Genomic DNA, 25,932 nt, shown 5'->3' with positions numbered 1-25,932 from the left:
CACTATAAAGAGCCCTCATGTTGCTTCATTACATGGTGGAAGGCATCACATGATATGAGAGTGTACATGCGAAAGAGAGTGGCAAAGAGGGTGGAACTCATCTTTTTATCAGAAACTTTCTCCTGTGATAACTGTCCCACTTCAGCAATAAAGGCATTAATCCCTTCATAAGGGCAGAACCCGCATAACCTAATCACCTATTAACGGCCCCACCTCTCAAATCCCCTCTTATATTGGGGATTAGGTTTCCAACACATGAACTTTAGGGGTCAAATTCAAACCATAAGAGGTGTTCATAGCAGTTTTATTCATAATAGCCCCCAAATATAAATAAACAATGTTATCAATAAGAGATAAGCAAGCTGGAGTATACTCATACATTGTAATACTACTGAGCAATAAAAACAGGTAAACTACAGAAATATTCAACAAAATAAATGTATCTCAAAAACAGTAAAATGAGTAAATGAAGCCTTACAAAAAGAGTGCATATGGTATGCTTTTATTTACGTGAAAATCTTCATCTGGAGAATTGACTGGAAAGGACCAGAAGAAACTTTCTAGAATACCATGTACCAAACTTTTTCTGTAGAGGGCCAGATTGCAAATATTTTCAGCTTGTGGGCCTGATGGTTCCTGTTGCAACTACTCTATTCTGCCATTGTAACACAAAAGCAGCCATAAACATGTCAGCAAATGTATGTAGCTGTGTTTCAAAAATAGCTTATTTACAGAAACTGTTGGGAGTACAAGATTTGGCCTGCCAGCCGTAGATTGCTGTATCTCCATAGACTGATAACAACATCCTGTATCTTGAAAGAGATTATACTTGGGTGTATGTATTTATTGAAACTCAGTGAATGTACACTGAAGATTTGTGCATTTCCTTATACTTCAACAAACGCTGGATTCTAGTTAATGATATGTGTGCTGAAGCATTTAGGAAAAAGTATACTGATGTCTATAATATAGTTTAAAATGTACTTAACAATAAGATTGTAAAGCAGATTAATACTGAGACGAATAAATGGGTAGAAATGTGATAAAATAACTGGGTAAAAGGCTAATGGAAGAATACAGGTGGTGCATGTAAGGATATTCACCTTAAAATCTTTGTTTTGCCATTTCTATGAAATTTTTCATAATAAAATATTGAATAGATGGCTTAGGGAAGTTTGTCTGCTAGCAAGTGCAGGCAGTGGCAGTGAAGTGGTGGCAGACAGGACTGTAGTATTGGCAACATCATGCAGTGTGTAGACCCTTGCATTGTAAGCCAAGTATTGTAACTTTTTGTTCCAGTTTGACCCTTGGGTGAGTCATCTCAGTTCCCTGTGTCTCAATTTCTACATGCACTTTTAATGACAGAGACTCAATAAATATTTGTTGAGTTAATATTTGATATATTGATACACGAATTGAAGGAAATGGATAAAATAATCTCTCAGGTCCCTTCTATGTTTTTTATGACTCATTTTCATTGAGTATGTATCAGATTACACATCTCTACCATTACTTAAAATATTTTAGCAATTTATATTATGCCTAATTATGTAAATTCTACCAATAACATAATTTTAATGGATGAACTAAAATTTGTATTCACAAATGAATGGTAACTCTCAGGAGTGGATCCCTTGAAAAGTCACATAACTATGTCAGCTTGGTAAGAAAGTCAGCGTCAAATATAGCAATATAATTACACTATTCTTTTCAATGCTTTTTCCCAAATTTAAAATGTGTAAATAAATGTGCATATGCTTCCAAACTAAAGTTTGGATCTAACAGTAGCTACTTGGAAAGACTATTCCATTCAATATAACACATTTTTGTGCTGAACTGTAAGCATCTGATTACTAGCTGAGGTATAAGTTGTTAAAATACCCCTCATAATTTATCTGGTTCAAGCAGCAATGAAATTGTGGCAGATGATGCATAAATATCAAGCACTTCCTTTGTTTGCAGCTGTGTCCTTACAGAGTTTCAAGCTGTGTAGGAGAAAAAGAGACAATTGTGACATGACACCCTTAAGTACTTATTACATCATCCTTGGTATTGAGCTAACGATAACTAAAAGAATTACATTTTTATTAGGCACCCAGAAACAATAAAATATTCATTTACCTTACACTACATATAAAGCTATGTTTTCAACAGTTTGTTTCTTATATAGGATTGCCATAATATGATTTTCAGAACATTAAGCACCAATGCAATTATTAACCTCCTGTATACAGCCATCTACATTAAATACTATTAGATGAAATGCTCTTACAAATACTGTATATCCTTATAGAACTATTATCTACATTTTCTCAAAATACCGTGCTCAACTGGATCAATGGAATTAGTGTTTTGTTCTTATAATAATGTAGATGAGCCTAAGGCTGAATGCAGGAGAAAGAGAGCTTTATGGCTCCCAATTCATTGGAACATGCAGGATTTGGGGGAGACCATGCCCTGAGAACTATACCTCCTACACCCAGGCCACTTTTCTTTAGGCATTTTATTTTTGTTTTTATTTCTATGAACCCCTTTTGGCCTTGATTTTTTAAAAGAGCTGCACTCTTTAAGAAGTTTTTGTGTACTTCATATATTCTCTGAGATACAAGCACTGAGCAAGACTGCCAGTGCTCAAAAAATACCCATCAAGGAGCCATGACTTTGCACTAACATGGTGGTTTCCAAACCTGTCTGCATGTTAGAATCTCCTGAATTTTTTTAAATGTCCCAAAGCCTAGGACACACCCACAATCAATTAAATCAAAGTCTCTTGTGATGGGCCAAAGTCATTACTATTTTTTGAAGTTCACCAGAGTACAATAATTTGTAGACAAGTTTGGGAACAACAATTGGATTAGGAGTAATAAGTAAAAATCTAAGGGAAGATGCCATGGAAGCCAAATGGTCCAGAGTTGAATTTTTGGTTTTTAGAAGAAAAAAAATTAGAGATAATATGACATTATAACTCTTAAACCATGTTTTCCTCTGTATGTGAAAGGTTAAAGTTAAGTACCTTTGAAGATATTATCACCCCTGATATTTTGATTGTTTAGCAACAGCCACTAAGCTATACACGTACAGCTATTTGGACATTAATTTTAAAGTAGCAGCTTTAAGAAAATAAATGAACAGTAGCTTAATGGCTATTTAGTAAAGATTATATTGGGAGGTATAACATGCATGTATATTCAGTAAACACATACGGAAGATTGTCCGAAAACAAGAAAAAGAGATAAGAAGTTACATACTATATTATATATTTTAATAAAAACAAAGATGGGAAAAAGGCATGACATTTTGTTTTGTTATATGTCTTCATGAGTTGGTAAGGTGGCCTTATACTACATACAAAGACATGTATCAGGCTGTGCATGGCTTTTGGGTTTCACAAAGAGCTACACCGTTTTTCTGAATTCAATCATATTTTCGCTCTCTTATTAAGTTACTTTGCAGGGCAAAGTCTCCTGAAAAAGGTATTATGTGGTTTATATTCAATATATTTTCCAATTATATTCATAATAGTAGACATATTTCTAGATAATTTGATTCAGAGTCAAACCTGAGATTGTAAATTGATGAGGTATAAACACCTAATGGTGTCATCATTTTTAAGAGATTGTTGTTATCCTCACCATCAAATTTCCCCTGTTGGTGGGGTGCGGTGGCTCACGCCTGTAATTCCAGCACTTTGGGAGGCCAAGGCGGGCGGATCATGAAGTCAGGAGATCGAGACCATCCTGGTTAACACAGTGAAACCCCGTCCCTACTAAGACAATACAAAAAAATTAGCCGGGTGTGATGGCAGGTGCCTGTAGTCCCAGCTACTCGGGAGGCTGAGGCAGGAAAACGGGGTGAACCTGGGAGGCGGAGCTTGCAGTGAGCCAAGATCACACCAGCGCACTCCAGCCTGGGGGACAGAGCGAGACTCCATCTCAAAAAAAATAAAAATAAAAATGAAAAATAAAATAAAATAAAATTTCCCCTGTTTTGGGTTATTACAACCTGACAATGTTAAGTCTTGTCAGAAAAAAAAGATTTAGTGGGTAGGATTTTCTAATAAAAAATACAAATTATATAGCTATTGTTTTGAATATTGTGATCGTTAATTTTAGGTGTCAACATGATCGGATTAAGGATTACCTAGAGAACTAGTGTAGCATTATTTTGGATGTGTCTGTGAAAGTATTTCCAGAGGAGACTGGGTTGCTTGTGAGTTGGTGGACAGAATAAGGAACATCCACCCTCAATGTGGGTGGCCACCCTCAAATCCACTAGGAGCCTAGATAGGAAAAAGGGGATTTCCTCTCACTCTTTCTCCCTCTCCCTCTCTGCTGGAGCTGCAACACACTTCTCCTGCCTTTGGACATCAAAATTTCCGGCTTTCTGAGCTTTGAACTCCAGGACCTAACCAGAAGCCCCCCGGTTCTCAGGCCTTTGACCTTGGACTGAGAGTTATACTACCAGCTTCCCTGGTTCTGAGGCCTTCAAAATTAGACTGAGCCATGCTACTAACATCTCAGGCTCTCCAGCTTGCTGATGGCCTCTCCTGGGATTTCTCAGCCTCCATTATCAAATGAGTCAAATCCCTTAATGAATCTCTTCTCATCTTTCTATCTATCCTATTGGACCTGCCCCTTTGGAGAATGTTGACTAATACAAACATTATTACAGAGAAGCAGCCCTAATATGTTTGGTGCTGTGACATGAAAAAAAAAGAAAGATTTTCATGCCTAACTTCTAAAATAATTTAAGGATTTTAAAAGTTTTTAAATAAATATAAATTTATGTGGATAAGTAAGACTGTGACAGTATTGTGCAGTTGGTCAGCATATAATAAAATATTTATCAATTTTTAATATAGCCATTTTCGGGTATTATAGAATCAAACAGTGGGCATATGAATGCTTTATATGTTCACCTGAATGAAGTAAAAATAAATGTTCTATCTTGATTGTGAATTTTTTTAATTGAATCTAGTTTAGGGCAGGTAATTTTGTAAACACTTTTTGTGTGCTTAGTCTTCACATATGTTCTCAGAAAGTGCCAAATATTTATTTAAATGGTGGCAAGGACCTTTGAAGGAATAAAATTACAGAGTTCACATGTCTTTGTTGTCCTAGCACAGTCTTAAATTAGAATTTCAGTAGTAATAATTGGAAGCATTGATATGATTTAAGGAATTCATTGATTTAAGAGATAATGTTGAAATTTGTATATACTACCTCTACACTTTATGGATAAGCAAATAGTAATTCTAGTCACCCCTCACTTGAACAAGAAGGAATCAACATATTGGTACTAAGCAGTTAAGATCCTGGCCAGTACATTTGTTTTGTTTTGTACATTTAAAACATTTCAAAGTTATTTTCCAATATTTTAAAAATTAATAAAAGTTAAACATTTAAACATGTTTTCAAATTTTAAAATTGGGAGATTTTATATAAATATCCTGATTTCTGGTTTATCTTGAAAAAGCCACCATTGGGCTATCTATCACCGCAGGTTTCTTCTCACCTGCAATATTTGGATAGAGCAAGTATCTGCTGTCTTCTATAGGCGGGCATCTGTTACGCAGTTTGGCATAATGTCCACTTGGCTGGCCTCGCTTGTCTGGCTCCTAAAGACACTTGAGTACGTAGTCCTCAGAATTTCTATTTGAAAGCTCTACACAGGTTAGTGGATAAAAAAATGGTGGTGATTTCAGACACCTAGGATTCTAAATTATACCACACTTCTTTCCCCACTTACTGTAGAGTTGGTGATGATATAACATCCAGCCCTTGGAATGCAGGTAAGAGCAAAAATACTTCAGATGGTAGATAGCAAATATCTGCATATCCCTAACTCTTATGCCTCCAATGCTGCTTTTGTTTGATTAGATTTTTAGTTTTTCAGAACTTGAAAACTATCATACAAAATAACTGTTCCTAAACTCCTTGTCTCCCCAGTTTTGTGTTACAATTGCACCTCCAAAACTAGTTAACTAGAAAGGAAGAAGGGTTGGCAAAATCAGCTATTGGCTGGATGAAGATTGTCAGGGAACATCTAGGATTGTCTGCTACATCAAGACATGCAATGGCAGGCTGGGCATAGTGACTCACACCTGGAATCCCAGTACTTTGAGAGGCCAAGGTGAAAGGATAGCTTGAGGGCAGGAGTTGAAGATCAGTCAGGGCAACAAATCAAGACCCAGTGTCTACAAACAATAATAATAATAATAATATTAATATTAATATTAATTAGCCAACATGGTGGTGTCTACCTATAGTCTCAGCTACACTGGTGGCTGAAGCGGGAGGATTATTTGAGCACAGGAGTTCTGGGCTTCACTGAGCTGTGATCGTACCGCTGCGCTCCAGCCTGGGTGACAGAAGAAAAATAAATAAATAAAAACATGCAATGGCATTTGAACTTGCCTCCTTTTGGCCTACCCACTGAGTCTGGATGCTACCGTGGTGGACAGCTCCATGTGAATTCAGACCTATCACGTGCAGATGGCATCTTATCTCAAGCAGAACAGTAAGTCTCTTCAAGCTTTTCTTTTCCCACCCCCCTCCCAATTTTTTGACACAGGTCCCCTGGCCTATGCAAAACTACAATCTGGAAGGGAAGTTAATGCTGTTGGGGGCAGCTTTCAACTAATGGGGCCTGTGGGTCAGTGGATAAATATTTTAGCCTTCTGTCCTTCAGAAGACAAGAAGACAAAGGATGGATTAGATTTTCTTTCCATTTTACTAATACTATAGTTGGAAAGTTCCACAAAGCAGTGAAAAACACATACAAAAGGATAGATTATATCCATATATCCACAGTCAAGAGGCAAGGGCATTTTATTCACCTGAAAATTAGTAGCATGCTATATATTACCAGGAAGAATGGTGCCAAGAGATAAAGTTGATGGATATCATTTCCTTATTCAGTTTAGTGCACAGCAGGCAAAGTGATATCCTTTTTTTTTTTTTTCTTAGAGAGAGATAGAGAGACAGAAATAGAAAACCACAGGCAGGAGAGAGACAAGCATATGGAAGGAAAGGCCAAAGAAAGGATGTGGCAAAGAGTGATGAGACACAAACTGCACTTGACAATTACATCTGGGGTGACATAGAAACCTGTATGATAATTTTGGCAAAAATAACTTTCTGATTAGCTGTACATTTGAGAATTTCAATAGCATTAGTTTGGAAGTAGAATTTCTCCACTTTTTTTTTTTTTTTTTGCCCTTTAAGATAGAAATGTGACACTGTTTTATATATAGGACATATCCTCTGTTCCAACAGTATACTTGGCATGTTGCTCTAGTTACTCAATAAACGTATGCTGAATAATGAATGAATAATGTTCAGAGACCATGAGTGAGGTGCTGTGTTAATTGGTTAGTTCTTCAGAGTGTTTACCCAATACATTTACCCGGATTTATTTATTAATTACTTTCTATTCCAAGTGAATGATATTATACCAATTTTTGCTTTAGCCTTATTTCAATGACAACTGAATTCAAATGAGAAATTATTGCTTCAGGGGCCAGGGAATAACATATTTTTAATAAATTTGCCACAATTATTTATTAAATGAACAAAACACTTGCATTTTTGAACATGCATCTCAATCTAAGTAGCTCTGCAATATTAAATTAAATAGAATCAAACTACTGATCCCATAAACATACAGGTCGAACTATGAAATTTGACAAGGCTTCAAAATTGTGAGCCTTATGTAAAGTTTGAATAAATAATAAAAGTGAACTTCACTTAATTGGTGTTACTACTCTTCATGTACCTTATTATTTGATTTTGCTAAATTAATTGCCTAGTATGTTTTATTCACATGGTTAGGTGTTGGAATATACAGATGAATAAGACACAGTGTCTGCCACAGTGTGGTGAGCATTGTCACTACTTACGGCTATGGAATATCTGAATCTCTTTCATAGAGTTGGCTATATTTTACTACATGGATTTTATTGGTAGTAAGAGACCATTCCCTGTCATAGGAGGTTAATATACCCGATTCCTGCTTTTTCAGACTTCTTATAACAGAGACTCAAGAACATGATCTACTTTCTGCCCATCAGTGACATTGGTGCTGGCTTTGCCGCAAAAACTCACACCAGAAAAATGGAGCCATGAACCTCTGACAAACAGGAGTAGTATTTCTCTGACAAGAATTCTATAGGATTGAGTTTTCCATACAGTAGTGGTAACAGAGACAGCCATAACATCTGGTGATTGGTAAGAAAGGGTGACAGTGGTTTCCCGACCAGATAAATCTCCAGATGGTATTGTTAGCTGAGGCTGATTCCATAGATGCCATTCATCTGTTTCCATAGGTTTCCCATTGATTCATCTGGCTATATAGTATCCTTTTAATAAACTCCTTTTCTCCTTCTATTATCCAAAATTAAATTACTGGTTACAACTAAGAAGACTGAATGATATACACACACACATTTCCTTCAATTTAGTACCAGAAGATAGACACATGACTACTTTGATTTTATGTTGATACATTCTCAATAATATTAATAGTTTTTATGATAAATAATCCACCCATAAATGTATGGAAACTAATATGCATTGAAAATGTCCTAAAGGTAGAGAAACTGAATGTGTTGAGAACCTGTCATGGGCCAGACATCACACTTACTAAAATTTTGTAACATTTACTTGGCTATGAATTGTATAGTTACAAACATTTTTGCTTTGTCTTTTGCCACTAAAGAATATTACAGAATTAAAACAAGAACATCCATGTAGTATGCAGAACACAATTCTTGGTATGAAGTGAATGCTCCAAAATGTTAGTTCCACATACTTAACATATTACATGTTTGCAAAATAGTTTTCATGTTAGTTTTACAGGGAGAGTGATGGTGACAAATGTGGGGTAGGACAAAATTAAACTAGTATCCAGTAGGCATAATATGAAAAATGAGCCACCGAGTATGGTGGCTCATGCCTATAATCCCAGCACCTTGGGAGGCCAAGGCGGGCAGATCACCTGAGGTCAGGAGTTCGAGACCAGCCTGTGAGAAACCCCGTCTCTACTAAAGATACAAAAATTAACCAGGCATGGTGCTATGCGCCTGTAATCCCAGCTACTCAGGAGGCTGAGGCAGGAGAATCACTTGAATCCAGGAGGTAGAGGTTGCAGTGAGCTGAGATCACGCCATTGCACTCCAGCCTGGGCAACAAGAGCAAAACTCCATCTCAAAAAAAAAAAAAAAAAAAAAAAAAGAAAAGAAAAAGAAACAGAGAAATGATAAAATTAATTTGGTATTGAGAAATATGTAGATATAGGCCATTTTGTAATTAAAAGGCAGAATCCAATAAAAAGAAATATAAATTGGTGTGTCTTATAAGAAAGCATTTTATTCAAATTTGTATATAAATTCTGTTCAAACCACATTGAGCCCAGACTTCTTTTTTGAACTTAGAATCATATATACAACTGCTATTTAACTCACCCCAGTTGGTGAGCACAAGCCTCTGCTTAGTTTCCTAAGGCTGCTGTAACAAAGTACCCCACTGGGTGGCTTAAACAACAGGAATTTATTGTCTCAAGTTCTGGAGGCGATAGTCTTAGATCAAGGTGTTGGCAAGGTGAATTCCTCCTGAGGGTTATAAGGGAAAATCTATTCCAGGCCTCTTAACCAGCTTCCTGTGGTTTGCCTGTAATATCTGGCATTTCTTTACTTATAGATATGTCACCTTCATCTCTGTCTTCATTTTTATGTGGCGCTCTCCCTGCATGTGTGTCTCTGTGTTCAAATTTCCTTTTCGTAAAGACATGGTTATACTATATTAGGGTCACGCTAATTACCTCATCTTAACTTGATCACCAGCAAAGATCCTATTTCTAAATAAGGCCACATTCACAAATACTGGGGGTCAGGACTTCGACACCTTTTGAGGGCACACAATTCAGCTTATAATAGTCTCCCAGTGCTGGTATATCTAAATACAAACCCTTGGTTTCTTCTCTCTTTCACTTAAGTCTTACCTTCACCAGTCTTATCTTCCTGTGCTTTTCCCCCTATTGGATAAATAGTGTCTTCATTTCTCTACTTTTTCAGGGCACTAGCCCAGAGAGACAATATAGTAGATGGGTAAAATACTGCATTAGAAACAGAGAGCCTGGATTCGAGTGCTTTCTCTCCCAATTCAAAGCTGTATAGCCTTAGCAGGTTACCTAATCACTATGTGGCTCAGCATTCTCATGTATTATATAGAGATAACAATAATACCAACCCACAGGTTAAGAATCAAATCTATAAGACAATTACAAGACAGGAAAAACATAAGAAAATCAAATTTCTTCTAAAATAGTCACGAATAGAAATCTCTTCATAGAAAATAAGGTAAAACTAAATAATAATAGGAGAAAAAAATAAAATGTTTAATAATGTAAGTCATCTTGGGTTGTTAGAAAAATAGTCTTCTTTCAGATATAGCTTATTTAAATATAAATTAAATAAATCCTATTATTTGAAAGCTGAAAGAAAAATCAGCCTAAAAAGCCAGGGGAAAATCATTCCAGGAAATATATACTCTAAATCAATTTTCTAAATTTCTTTTTAAAAAAGGAAAAATTGTATTTTGTATGTATGTATATGCCTTTTTATATTCAAAAAGTGTGAAAAATCAGCAGGATTTTGCCATCTTAAAAGAGTAAATAGATTGAAAATTGTAATAACACATGTAGAGAATGAATCACTTCTTGCTTATAGTGGGAATGTCAACTCAGCATCTGGACCACACAGCAGTGATGAGTTTTTAAAATAAAACGCAAGTTTCTATTATAATTTTTTTTTTTTTTTTTTGAGATGGAGGTTCACTCTGTCACCCAGCCTAGAGTGCAAGGGCGCAATCTCGGCTCACTGCAACCTCCGCCTCCTGGGTTGAAGTGATTCTCCTGCCTCAGCCTACCAAGTAGCTGGGATTACAGACTCCTGCCACTACACCCAGCTAATTTTTTATATTTTTAGTAGAGATGGGGCTTCACCATGTTGGCCAGGCTGGTCTTGACCTCCTGACCTCCCAAAGTGCTGGGATTACAGACGTGAGCCACTGTGCCTGGCCGTATTATAATTTTTAAATATAAAAAGAGAAATTATAGATTCATTGTTATTTAGTATAGCCCTGTTTTCTTCCTTTAAAGACTTCCAGGATTTATTTAAAATCTGAACTTATACTCTTATCATCTCTGAGGAATCATAGGGCAGAAATGATGATTCTAATTTATACCTATAGCAAGATGAGTACAGACACGAGTGAAATAGCTCATTCAAACTCAAACGGAATCATTGCCTGAAGCTTTAATAGAAAGTCTGTGGTTTCTATTTGGCCAGTCCTAATTTCTAGTTCCAACTGTAGTCACATCATGTTGTTTTATGAAGCTATTGCACAGTGAATACAAAATCTCTGTTAATATATGCAAATTAGAGCAGAACTGCAATTATATCAATAAACCTAATGAACTCAGGTGAAAGTATTTAATATGACTTTCATTACTTCAAATATTGCAACTTACTATTTACAAGTGTAGTCACAGTTGATGATGCTTAAAAAAAAAACTCCCCAGTAAAAATTCTTCTCTCTGCACGTTTACATATTTTAAAGTAGTTGGTGTAAGATCTCTGTTAGATTAGCAGAGTCTATTTTTCAACTAGTTTTCTATCTCCTGTATAAAATAGGTTGCAATCTCTCCCTTTCAATTCTGTCCTTTAAAAAAAATCAAATCTGGAAATTTTCAGTACTACCAGCATCTGTGAGCCTTACATAGTACATTTTAGCAAACTCACTATGATGTTACAGCCTATGGAAAAACTTTAGTTATGAACTCTGATAACCAGCCCACTAAATTAACTATGTAGGAAGCAGGCAGAGACGTTCCCTCTCGACTCTCTTTTCAGGTATGTGACAAGAGGAAAGAATGAACTTTTCCCTCTTACAGATACTGAGTGTGGTCAAGAGAATGTCAAGGACCTACCACATGGTCCACAAACTTGCTGTAGTGATGCTGGAATGCAATAGAGGTTGCTTGTCTTTGTTCTACTTTTCAGTTGATCTGGAGTCACAAAGGCTGGGCTCGCTCTGGAGAAGTGTCTTACAGGTAAATGACAGGCTACCAAGAGGTACAACCAGTTACCGTTTTATTTTGAGGGGAAGTTATATATCATTTAGTGGGAACTGATAACTCTAAAACTCACCTACTTTTTTAAAAAAATATTGAGATTGGATTCAAGTGATCTTTGTGATTTTGCATGAATATCAGACCTTCTTTGATTTGTAAAATTGCCTATTACAATTGAACCTTTTGTGTAGATTGTGCTCAATATACTTTCTGTTAGAATATGTTGAGTTGCTAAGTTTTATAAAAGAATGTTTATAAATGGACATTTTCATAAAATGATGTTTTTGCCTTCAATGACATTTCTTATACTTTCAAACAGACTGTTTACATTATGGCTTGTTGTTAACAACAAAAAACACATTGTGCTATAAAGAAGGAAACATTGCAACACTCAGTCATAGGCATTCCCATAATCCTCCTACGACAATATAATTGCTGTTTAGTTAATAAGCCTAAGTACCAGTGATGAATGTAAGTTTATGTATGGCATATTGATGATAATATCTGAGTAGCATAAGCTGCCAAATGAGAGGCAACAAAAAAGAAATATTGCAGTCCAAATTGCATTCCAAATAACTATTTTTCTCACTGTGCAATCAAAATTGTATAGTGTACAGTTATTTCCATAAACACCCATTGGTGCTGTAGAATGAAAATAATAACTTCATGTGATTCACAGCAGATGCTGATAACATAAACCTACACACCTGTGATGAATAGGATTTAGTAATTTCTCCATGATTAAGGAAATTGCTTACTGTTCTGCAATTGCAATGGGTTGTTTATCTTTTCTATTAGACTTGTAATTAATCATCAAGGCATGAATTGCTTGATGCCAGGTAGATTTAACATTCTGGGATGTATGTTAGAATTAGACACAGAATATGTTGTACCATAAATGAAACACATGAGATGCTCTCCAATATTTCTTTGTTTGCCAGCAACATATAGGGTAAATGAGATCTAGTGAAAGGGAGAGTATAAATCAGCGGTGCAAAGTGAGTCTTTCTTAGTTCAAGCTAAATGGTAGACTGTCCTTTTTTACACTTGTAAAGTTTTAATAGATCTATTTTGCTATTGTTAGTGAAAGGAGAAAATGAGTTTCTGCTAATTTAAGTGGGCAAAGTACGCACACTTTAAAGGGTAACAAGACAATAAAGTAAATAAAACGTTGTCACAGTCTGCATAAGGACAGGATGAAGCTGCAGTAATTCAGGAGTCCACTAAGCAAGCTAAAGCTCTTAGCTCACTCCAGTAAAACGTTCTAAACAGAGTCTTTATGCAGCTGAAAATGCATATAAAGGACCCTCTGCCTCCTGGTAATATCAAGAGAGAAGAGAGGCAGTCAGAAACATTAAAATCATCGTATTGTTGGCAGTGTACTGCCATGAATAAGAATGAAGACAAACCTTAAAACTGTATGTATAGGATGAAGTTTTCTTTTCCTACAATTGCTTTTCATCACGTTATTTTATACATTAACCTCAGTATTATATTGTCACTATGCATAATGTTTACTGGAGTGGCTTGTTTTGCTTTCATCAATATTTTAATAATTTACGTGGGTGAGGCCTCTTTTCAGGAAGTTTTTAAAGACTAACAGTGGGTTTGATCCCTCAGAGCTTTGTATTGAGCTGTTTATTGATGAAAGAAATCACCAGAAGGTAAAAGAAAACTGACCTGTTCTGTTAGATAGCAGTAAGTAATTTAGAAATCTGAAATAGTAATAAAAATATGAAAAATCATGTGGGGAATAAAAATTCCCATATTTTACAACCATTTTATATATGGCTTATACTAAGCTTTCAGTTCAGTCAAAAAAATTGAATCTGTTGACAATGTGATAAAAAGTAGTTGTGATACTCTAGAAATATCTGAAATAAAACGGTTTTCATAAAATATGCAAGATTCTTGATTTTTCAGGGAAAAGATTAAATTGTAATGATTCTATTTTGAAACTATGGCAAACTACAATTCACAGGCTGAGTGCAGCCACTGCCTGTTTTTGTAAATAAAGTTTTATTGCAACACAGCCATGCCCATTTGTTAATTTATTGTTCATGTGTACTTGGGAGTTACAGTAATGGCAGAGTTCAGTAGTTGTGACAGTTTGCCTACAAAGTCAAAAATATTTATGATCTGGTCCTTTAAAGAAAAATGTTTGCCGGCCGGGCGCGGTGGCTCAAGCCTGTAATCCCAGCACTTTGGGAGGCCGAGGCCGGTGGATCACGAGGTCAGGAGATCGAGACCATCCTGGCTAACACGGTGAAACCCCGTCTCTATCAAAAAATACAAAAAAATTAGCCGGCGTGGCGGCAGGTGCCTATAGTCCCAGCTACTCGGGAGGCTGAGGCAGGAGAAGGGCGGGAACCCGGAGGGCGGAGCTTGCAGTGAGCCGAGATGGCGCCACTGCACTCCAGCCTGGGCGAGAGAGCAAGACTCCATCTCAAAAAATAAATAAATAAATAAATAAATGAAAAATGTTTGCCAACCTCTAGATCAAATTATTTAAACTTTACTTTTTGGTAGTCACTTAAATTGTGGGAAATGGCAACAAACTCAGATACATGTGACTCCCCAGATGCACAAAGCAAGTTCTGTAAACTCTGGTGAATTGTTGATGTAAGATTTCTTCAAGGACTAGATTTGCCTTTGTAAAATTATAGAAACTATTTTTGTTATCATTATCTTTATCTAAATGACAGTTCAGAATTTCGCTTTGTTCTTACTAACCCACACAAACTCCAATGGGAAGTGTTGATTTAAAATGTGAATCGAGGAGCCTTATTATAAAAATACATCCTCAGTCAGTTCCTTTTCATAGTCTAAGATGTTGAGTTGCAGTTTTTAAGCAGTTTTTCCATAGAGCAGACTTGTTTACAATTGACTAGCCCTAGGATAGCATTAAATTATTCCAACAATGCACACCTTTGGGGCTAGTAAAAAACCTACTTGGGAAAGAAAAAAAAAAAAAAAAACACAACAAAAACAAGCAAGGGCATATAAAAGTAGCTTTTTCTCCTGGAAGGTTCTTCAAGTATATAAGGGGCATGGACTTAGGTAAAATAGAATTAAGAGAGAAAGAACAAGTAAAGATAGAAGATTCAAATACACATAAATACTAACTACATTCATACGTTCATATTTTTTGTTATAAATTTTTATCTGCTGCACATGGACATCACGTATCATGAACATCTGAAAAGGAAATTCAATAAAAAAAATCAGGCAATCACAATGTATGCTAACCTATATATGCATTGTATTAAATATTTAGGAAACAGCAAACAAACATGTTTTGGAGAATCTGAGATGCCCCAGTGTTCTCTTAAAACTCAGAACTATTTAACATCTATTTTTTACAGACAATGAAAAGAAGTTATGATGACTTTCTAAAGGAACAGCCCACAATGCATATTTGAAATATGCCATACCAGCTGTTTAAATTTTGATATTCTGGAGGTGTGTGTGACTACCTCTCATTTAAGAAATTGTTTTCTTTCTCATTGTTTTCTTTTCTGAAAAGAATCAAAAGTTAAACTTGCTCATGTGTCCCCCTGCCTCCTCGGTTCTACTTGCCCCTGCCACGTACAGTACATGTCTTTTGCTCACCCACTCTTCAATTTCGGCCTAACTGTGAAATTCTATCAGTAACAACAGAGGAAAAAAAAAATCGAAATTGTGTTTCAAAACTAAATAACGAGGCAGTTTATTCAATAGGGATATTCAGGATACTTTTGTTTTCCTCTCTCTGTAATGTTTGTAGTCTCTACGGGCTCTCGTTGGCATAGAATTTTCTATAATCTTTCTGGCTCAATATTTGAGGATTCTGAAAATGTATTGTATTTTCTTGTAACAAATAAGCATTTTTAAAGGTCTGTGGCTTCTGCTCAGAGTCTGTATATAGCAAGTAGCAGATGGAATTTTCACTCTGATAACTGTGAAGAACTGCTCTTCACATATAAAAATAACAGTGCAGCTGAGATGTGTCTTTCCAGATATGCTTCAGCCATGTCTAGAAGTGTAATACCCACAACTACCTATCTCCAACATAACCTGTTTTTAGAGCTTCTAACCAATGTGACATACAAAATGCAGGAAGTGGGCATTCTGTTTTATTAGTATGGAAGCACGTGAATAATAGATTATATCCTCTGGATGATTATTTACTTGTGCATTCATTAAAGTACAAACTAAAATATAACAATGTATTCTTCTGTTTCCAACAGAATTTCATTGACAAAGAATCCACAGAAATGCAGAAAAGCTATACTGAAAATAACATGTATGTTCTTGGCTGCACAAATATGTACTACTTCCAAGTGAATACTGAATTATATTTGAGGCACTTCGACTTGATTCCTACCCTTTGGAATGTCTATGTTAGAGTTTGTTGGTGGTAAATGACAGCAATACGGAAGAGTGGCCAGAAGCATGGACTCTGGAGATAAAATTGTTGAAAAGTTTTAATAATATAATGTCGTAAATAGTATAGTGCTTGGTGCATAATAAATAATCAAAAATTACGTGCCATGATAATAATTCTCCTTCTTATAATAATGATTGTTATTACCACCACTCCTAATTTTACTACCAGTAGCACCATGAGTTTAGTTTGGTGGGGAACATATTACAGCCAAAATATTCTTTTTCTCCAACTTTGCTGTCATATTTGCACTTGGGAATTTTCCATGGATCTGTTTTGTATATTGTCCCAACTAATGTCATCTGACCCAACATACCAAATGATAGCTAGTCCTTGACTTTTGTAGTTATAAACTAGATTCTTTTATTTGAGATTAGTGGGATTAGAGCACTATGTTTCAGGAAATACAGAGAAGTGAGTATAGAAGTTACTATTAATTTAACTGATTTTTTTCCTACTCACACATATAATTACCTTTGTTGGAAGAGACGTTAGAGCCACCACCCATAGTTACCCCTCAAGAAAGGGGGTTCGAATTATGCACACTTAGTTGTTCCAAGTGTAGTTTAGTGTAGCAGATAAGAATTTCACACCATAAACTAAAATGTGAAAATAATATGACTTTGTAGTTTAGTTTATATTTTAAAGCCCTAATAGGATAATAGACTTTATTCTGTTGAGATTCCCAATTTTCAAAGAGTCACATCTGATTTTCAGAGTTGTTATATAGTGCCAAGTCATTGCTGGAGGCAGGGAACGCTTGAATTATCTGTTCACTCAGGCACTGGACAATGCCATGATTATCCAATTGTGTTCTATTAAGTCAACAATACCAATTCTCTTTCAAAGTTTTCCCTGGTCTTCTCTGCGTGACTTCACAGGAAATGGAACACTCTCCAGTCATTCTGTGCAAGGTTCTAGGACTACCAAATGATTTATTTGGGTGTTTGAGATATCAAAGCCAGTACGTGCTGTTTTTATTTTTTGATTTTCAACCTATTGCAAACTTCTCGCCTCGAAAATTCTGAAACCTTTTTCTTTCTTTCTTTTTAATGTGTGAAAGAAGAAGACAGAAAATACCTGGTAAATAAGAGGGAAAATAAGTTAATATTTACAACATTGTCCTTACACAGGAGTTAATGGACAATAGCCCCCACCCCACATTCCTCGACTCTCCCCTTATCTGTCTAATGGGTTGAGGATTTGAAGATCCACACCACAAATATGGTAATATGTGGAGAAATTGCCTTTATGAGAAAGCTCTTCTGTATTCACTAGGACAGAGCCATGGCACTGTGCTCGTGCTTCTCTCCATGGTTATGCAAAGCCTCCTATTATGCACAAGTTCTAAAAAAATATGCAGAAAGGGATCCAAATATCCAAGATTCAGAAGGTAGCATTGTCATTGGTGGCATTAGGCACCAAATATTTTGTGACAGATTTTTGACTTGTTTGCTTGGTTTGCTCTAGCAAACGGGAAGAATTGTGAATATGAAAAACAGGTCCCTTTTATTGCTTAATACCATGTTTGCCTAAAAATCTGAAATCATTGTATAGACAGGCCATGAAGGGGAATTCAGCATAAGATGGAAACTTCCTGGACTACTCTTAAGTGGACCAGTTTATAAGGTGGCCTCATATAAGCTAAATTTATAGATACATCTAAATGCTAATCACTTTAAATCATCCTTAAATGGTTGTGTTAAGTCTCAGGGTGAAATATTATTTATTTTGATACAGGGTCTCACTCTGTCACCCAGGCTGGAGTTCAGTGGGTGCTATCATGGCTCACTGCAGCCTTGACCTCCCAGACTAATTTAGCTCTCCTACCTCAGCGTCTAGAGTAGCTGGGACTACAGGTATACATCACCACACCCAGGTAACTTTTGTGTTTTTTGTAGAGATGAGTTTTCATCACATTGCCCAAGCTGGTATTGAACTCCTGGGCTCAAGCAATCTGCCCTCCTCTGCCTCCCAAAGTGCTGGAGTTACAGGTGTGATACACCACGCCAGCCTGGGTGGAACACTTTCAATAAACATTCTAATGCCATCAGATATCTGAAAGGTTTTTGAAGTAGATAGCTGCAGGAATATGGGAGGAACTTAGAAGGCTATGAATCTTCTGTTTGATCCCTCTCACCTTCAAGTTTACTTTTAATAAGAGATGTCATTATCTGACATGCGGGAGACAGTGGGCCTAATATCTGTCCACCCTCTCATACTCACATGTCAGATAAACCTGCAGCTATCATACCACTATTTCCCATAGGTCAGAAGAAATCCAAAAGATCATTCATTCCTGCCTCTTAACAAATTCCCAAGCCCTGTTCTTTTCCAACTTGGAGTCATAACATTCGAATGTTGGCATTCACCTTCCTATGTCCAGAAACACCTCATTAGCAGGGTAGACAGATTTCATTAGTTGAATTTCCACTTGCCAAGTCTCATTCCTCAATTGTATCCTACAATATAGGTCACTTAAGTATATTGACTGTTCAACAGGTGTTTGGCAGAGTTCTAAGTAGAAAGCTTGAAATATTTGTTCAGAATACTCTTTACTATTTTGTAAATCTCTAATCAAGTAAAAGCAGTATGTATTTTAAATATCCATATTGCTTAGCTCTTCATCTCTTTCCCAATGTTGACTCATCTTTCCTCTCTACCTCTCTTTTTTGAAATATTTCAGAAAAAAAGAGGTTTAATAAAATATGAAGTGGGAATGCTTAAAGAAGTGCATCCACATCCAAGGCTATGATGCTTGCTCTTCTTCAGAGTGTTCTAAAGAGTGTTGTATCATTAGACTGGTTCTATGTGTTACACCATTAGAGCAGTACCTTACCTACCTCACAGTAGTTCTGTGTGTTTCTTACTATAACTTTATGTGGCAAAGTGAGAAGTGGAATTTCTTTTTTTTATAAACAACTCAACTTGATTCAGACTCCTTGAAAAGGTTAAGCAAACTTCTTACAGGAACTTTATAGAGTAGTTTCCTTTTGTCGAAATAAATTCAGCAACTAAAATTAATGCAAGATTCCAGGTAAAATGGAACTAAAGGTGATTCACAGGTGGATTCTGACAGCTTGGTCATCAGTCTAATTGAGCTGAAGCTTTTATAAAATTACGTTCCCTCGAAAATTATATTACTATCAGATTTGATTTTCTTTTATTTCAACCATCATGTAGGAATTTCAAGTTAAAAACAAAAGAAAAACAAACAAATCACTAGTTTTGCTTATTTTTAAAATAACAATATTTTATATTTATAGATTTTTTATAAACAAACATGGCTCTGTAGAGTCATATTTATATGTATTTAGGTGAAAGGCATAGAACTGGCATACAGTAAACAATTAAGATGGTCAAAGAACTTAAATAAGAGCTTTGAGTGTTACAGAGCAGTTATCTGCAAATAGTATATCTATTGTCGACAAATGAAACAAAGAACATTCACATCCACTAAGGATGTAGAAAGTTAAAAAAATAAAATCATTTACATTCCAGAATATGTAAAGAACCACAATATGTAAAGAACTCTCAAAACTCAGTAATAAGACAATCCAACTTAAAAATGGGTAAAATATTTGAACAAAAGCCAAATAAAAGATATGATTGGCAAATAAGCCCATAAAAGTATAGTCATTAGTCATTAGGAAAATACAAATTAAAGCCATAATGAGATAGTACTACATAGCTATTAGAATATTGGTAACTAAAAATAAAAATAAAACATGCAAGGATTTAGAGTAACTTTGTGTATTCACAAAGAAATCTTATGCATTACTTGTGGAAATGAAAGTTGGTACAGTGGCTTTGAAAAACAGTTTTTCAGTTGCATACAAAGTTAAAGATATTTTTACCATAGAACCCAGCAATATATTCCTATTAATAGATAATTACCCAAATGGAATGAAAACGTAGGTTCGGAAAAATACCTGTAGGCAAATTTTTATAGCAGCTTTATTTCTAATGACCAAAAGTGGTAAACTATCTGAATGTCCACCAAAGGTAGGGGGTTGGACAAATAAATTAATTGTGACACATCCATACAATGCAATGCTACTCAGCAATAAAAAGCAACAAACTTCTGTTCCATGCAATAACATGGATAATTTCAAAAGCATTGTGCTAAATAAAAGATTCAGAAAAATTGCATTTTTTAGGATTCCATTTATTTGACATTCTCAAAAAGGTAAAAATATAGAGACAAAAACCAGATCTGTGTTTACCAAAAGTTGGTGACGGGGAGAGGAAGTTGATTACAAAGGAGTATGAGAAAAGTTTGGGGGAGAATAAAACTATCCTATACTGATTTTTTGTGGTAGCTACAGGACTGTGTAAGTTTGTCAAAATATATAGCATATAACCCCTTTTTAGGATAGACTTTACTGTACTTATAATTTATAAGTCAGTAAGCCAAAGCTAAAAGAGAAGTATGGGATAAAAAATCCTTTTTTTTTTTTGGTCTTCACTAGGCAAGAAGAACGTAACACTTAATAAACTAAATGGTTTTCTCCATAAATTACTGATGGTAAGTTACCTTGTCTAAAACTCAGTGATTACAATTGGGTACTTCAGTGCATCTACTCATTTCATTCCAGATTTATTTCTTATCTTGTGAACTCCATGGGAATTTGGTATTAATGATGTCAAATATAAAAGTATTGAGAACATAAAAGAGTAAGAGATTTTTTAACGTTTAGAGAAGCGTTTGATCATGAACCCCCAGGGCTGCTTACTCTGGGCTTCTGGGGATTGGTATAGGAAAGGGAGGATGCAGAACCCCCAAGTTGATTTAAAAAAAAAAAAACACTTTAATTCTATTTTTAAATTTTGAGCATCAAATACTGGTGAAGTATTTAAATACAAATTTAAATAAGAAAGAAAGTTGTATTTACTAAAATCAAGCTGAACATTAATGTCTTGGAATATGGTCACTTTGATGCATTATTGGCACACCATGGAAACCATCACAAGCTGCTTTACAGATTTTACCCAGTTTGTAAGTTTCTGTGCTTTGACGCTAAAAAGAATTGATTTAATTAAACCAGCAGATTGACAGAAACAGATACTGTGTGACAAGATGGCATATATTAAAAAATTAAGATAGCTAATTATTTCACTTTTTAATTTTACTTCACTTTTGGTTCGAGCAATGAAAGAGTTCATAAGAATCCTGGCAACACCGGCTTTGTGAATACATCTTCTAAAGGGAATTATTCGCTCTCCAGTTTTGCATCTGTCATTCTGGTAAAATACAAAAGGACTGTGCAGGTTTGGGGCAGCTTGTTAGATTACTTTAAATGTTTATTTTCACCAATATCCAAATGTGTGAATATAAAAAAGTTAATGTTTTAGAAAACAGTTTGTCTTTGTTCTTTTATAGCATGCATGCATTTTTATATCAATCTGTTTCAGAACAAAGCATATTTCATCTCAAAATGGTATGTTTCAAAGACTAAGAATTTGGTCAATGCACACATTTCATTATGTTCTGTTAAGACCATAACATTAAATGAAAGAATCATTAAAATTGTTGTGTATTATGTTACTGGCACCACTGGTTATTTTTTTCTTATTAAAGTAAGAAAGAAGAATGCACCACATACTTTCAAATAAGAATCATTATATCTTTACTATTGAATGCGAATATATAATGGTTGACAGGACATAACTCAAATCACTCCTATAAACAATTGAAATTCTCAGTTATACTGTTGGTTCCATATTCCTGTATATTAAAGCCTTTTTCTTTCCTTTGGCTTTTATTTGCTTTAAAAAAATCATGGGTACTTTAAATAATATTCAGTTGTTTTGCTTATTAAGTCCTACTAACTAAAAATTGTTCATCAAAGCTATATTAAATATAAAGAACTTGCAAAATTTAGCCCTGGAGATGTAGTAAATTTTCAGGCATTTCCTATTCAACATTCAAGTAGAAAATGTGTTTGCTTTTAAATAAAAAATAAAAGAAAAAATGGAATTCAGCCTCCAATGGAAGGCTTCTTTTTATGAGGAAAATGTATTGATTTTATCATGGATTTATGAACAAGTTAAGTTGTAATTAGGTATTTGCTGGGCAACTTTCACAGGGTGATTTTGCAGGTATGGGGATCACAGAGACCATACCTTTCTGTCATTATCTAGACCTGTATTTAACACCTGTTTCTGAATTGGAAACTAACTAAATCCTGATGCACTTGAATATATAGCTGAAATTTTATTTTCATCTGTAGTCATTAATTCAATACTACCATCAGATTTTCACATTTGATTTTCATCTTACTTGAATTGTATTAACTGGTACACTAGAATAATCCTCAGCAACTTGTTCTTTATCAAGTGATTTTACAGCCTACTTACTTAGTCAAAACCTATCCATAATCCTACTCTCTCCTCACCACAACCACATTCACATAGGTCAGTCCACAAAGTTAAATGACTCATGTAGCTTTTATAATATTATGGTACACACAGCTCTGCTTAGTATACATTTCATTTTTAAGCCAATGTCCTATATTTCCCAGAAAGGGTCATTTTCTCTCTTGATAAAACAGAAACTCTTTACTCTGGGGGTTATTAAGAGAAATGAATGAGAAAATTTTAGTAACATTGTGCCACAAACTTTATCAAAGCCTAAACAAAATCAAGGCATTATAACTCTTGGTCATTTTTCAAACGAAAAGATAATTGGCTATGGCCTCGTACCTCTGAATAAATGTGGACATTCTCTCCTTCCCAGGGGAATTAGATTCAGAGTAGCCTCTTGCAGCATTGCTTTGTTTTGATCTGTAATTGTAACACACTCACACAGATTATTTCCTCGGCAACCTAATCTGAACAGTCCATGGGCTTCAAGAACTCAAATTGCCCTTAGCTTCAACCTGTACTAGAAGCAGAACTAAATAGATTGTTCCTAGTTTTCTTTTTCCTAAATATCACCCTGTTCACATTTGCCCTACTAAAGGAAGTACAAGCACCCCCTGGGCCATATTACTTCACCCACTGCTGCAGAGAAAGTATCTAGTGAGAGGGGAGAGAAAAGGGAGGGAGGTGGGTAGAGGGAAGGAGGAGGGAGTAGATGGGAGGAGGAGGGAGTAGACGGGAGGAGGGAGAGACAGTTAAACACATCGTTTCTCTTGATAAAATATATTATTATTACTATAAAACTAGAGATGGGAGGCTGGGCGTGGTGTCTCATACCAGTAATTCCAGCACTTTGGGAGGCCAAGGCAGGAGGATTGCCTGAGGTCAGGAGTTCGAGACCAGCCTGACCAACATGGTGAAACCCTGTGTCTACTAAAAATACAAAATTAGCCAGTTATAGTGGCAGGCACCTGTAATCCCAGCTACTCAGGAGACTGAGGCAGAAGAATTGCTTGAACCAGGGAGGCGGAGGTAGCAGTGAGCCCAGATAGCACCACTGCACTCCAGCCTGGGCGCTAAGAGCGAGACTTTGTCTCAAAACAACAAAACAAAAATAAACTAGAGATGAGAATAACAGATTCTTAGGGAGAGGGTTGCCAAGTGTGTTATCTATAAGGTTTTAAAATGCTTCTCATGAGATTATTGTATTTCTCCCTTTATCTTCCTTCTACTTCATTCTCATTGAGGAACACCATTCTCACTGAATATATATATATATGTATTTATAAAGTTATCCAGGAAAGAATTCATGCCAAACCTCATTGAAAACCCTATGTTCTTAGCATAGCATGTTTAAAATAAAATGTATTGAACAAATGTTATAAAAATGAGATTGTTTTAACATTTTTAAAAAGAATATTGATGAAAATCTCAACATTCTATCTAATTTACAGTCACATAACATGTAATACAGCTGGTTAGTATGCAGACCCAAAAGGAGGAAGGCTTCAAAGAAATTAGACATCAAAGAAAATATAATTTATGATTTATGACTGCAGAGAGCCAGTGTTGTGCAATGTTTAAGACCTCAGGCTCTGGAGTCTACATACTTAGTTTTAAATTCTAACTCCACCATTAGCTAGCTGTCTGACAAAAGACAAGTTTATTAACTGCCCCACATCTGTTTTCTCAATTGTCAAATGGAACATTAGTAGTTCTTCCCCCACTAGGAAAGTTAAATGAGATGATGAAAGTAAATAACTTAAAACAAGGCTTAGGTCAAAATATACATATATATGTTTAATATACATATACATGGTTTATATACATATATGTATATATAAATACATACATATATTATACACACATATATTATACACGTATCTTTCATCCATATGAAACTATAAGTACATGTTAAGCAGTTATTAATGTGTATTTTTTTAAATGTATATGCCATCTATAAATTAATCTTAGACAGCATTTTTAATATATGTGTTGAATGTTCTGGTCAGTAACCCACCCAAGAAATGGTATGAAAAATACTATTATTGATAAGGAACCATAAACTATAAGAATAGCAAAATATGAAAAAGGTATGCAATTATTTTGTTGAGCCATTAACTATTTGGATAGAATAGTTCTGTCTTAAGGAGCTAGTTGACTACATATACATTAGTTTTAAGTCAATCCATACTTACTGAGTTCCTGAAAGGTGCAGAACACTTTTCTAGATGGAATGAGAGATAGAACATGTTAAAGGCACCAATCCTTGAAAAACAGTTTATTATCACTTGGGGAAGATAAGATAGTAATTTGTGATTTTCCAGGCTGACTACTCGACTCTGCTTCAAAATCCATTTGATGAGAATGAATGCATCAACTCCCAGACAGATGTAAACAGCTTGCAATGGAGCAGAGGAATTAAGAGCAGGCTCTTGAAATAAAATGCCTGGATCCGATTTTTGACTCTGCAATTACAGCTATGAGGCTTGGCCTTTGCTTTCTTATCTGTCTAATGGGGATAATACTCGTATCTTTATTAGAAAGATTAAAGAGACAATCTTTGTTAAGTGATAGTAGAATGTTTAGCATATAATAAATGCCAGAATACTAACTTGACTGACTTGTTACTACAAGGTTTCTATTTTCACACCATGGATGAGCTTCATGAGCAATTGAGAGAGTGCGTCTAACTTCTACTAGGCTAGATTAAAGATCCAGATTTTGTCAATAGTGTGCTTAATTAAGCAGATCCGATAAGAGCATCAATAAGCTCTTGGAAGAAGCCTAGATAATGGAGAAACTTACGGAGAGCTAATATGAAATGTAGGTAAATGACGTAAGCCTATGGTAGGCTATTTCAGAAGACTGGCTCCAGATGCATGGCCACTATATCATTAAACTATGTTGTATTCAAGGCATGCCGTCTTTCTACAGACTCTTAAAACTCCTTTGTACCATTCTGTACAATTCGGGCCCCAATTTGTGAATGTACCAGATGCTCAACTGCA

General features: G+C 35.4%; 1 long non-coding RNA gene across 1 annotated transcript in view; it reads right to left on the bottom strand.

The window, feature by feature from the left end:
• LOC105485598 (uncharacterized) overlaps positions 1–23,344 on the bottom strand; it is a 50,200-nt gene extending 26,856 nt beyond the window's left edge. Inside the window, exon 1 of the long non-coding RNA XR_011615163.1 lies at positions 23,264–23,344. This is a non-coding gene — a long non-coding RNA (uncharacterized lncRNA). The remainder of the gene's footprint in view (positions 1–23,263) is intronic.
• Positions 23,345–25,932: the final 2,588 nt, after the last annotated feature.

Source organism: Macaca nemestrina, chromosome 16, assembly GCF_043159975.1.
Source record: "Macaca nemestrina isolate mMacNem1 chromosome 16, mMacNem.hap1, whole genome shotgun sequence".
In the NCBI taxonomy this organism is placed as follows: domain Eukaryota; kingdom Metazoa; phylum Chordata; class Mammalia; order Primates; family Cercopithecidae; genus Macaca; species Macaca nemestrina.
The sequence above is the reverse complement of the archived record's forward strand: the minus strand, read 5'-3'. Positions and strand labels throughout refer to the sequence as shown.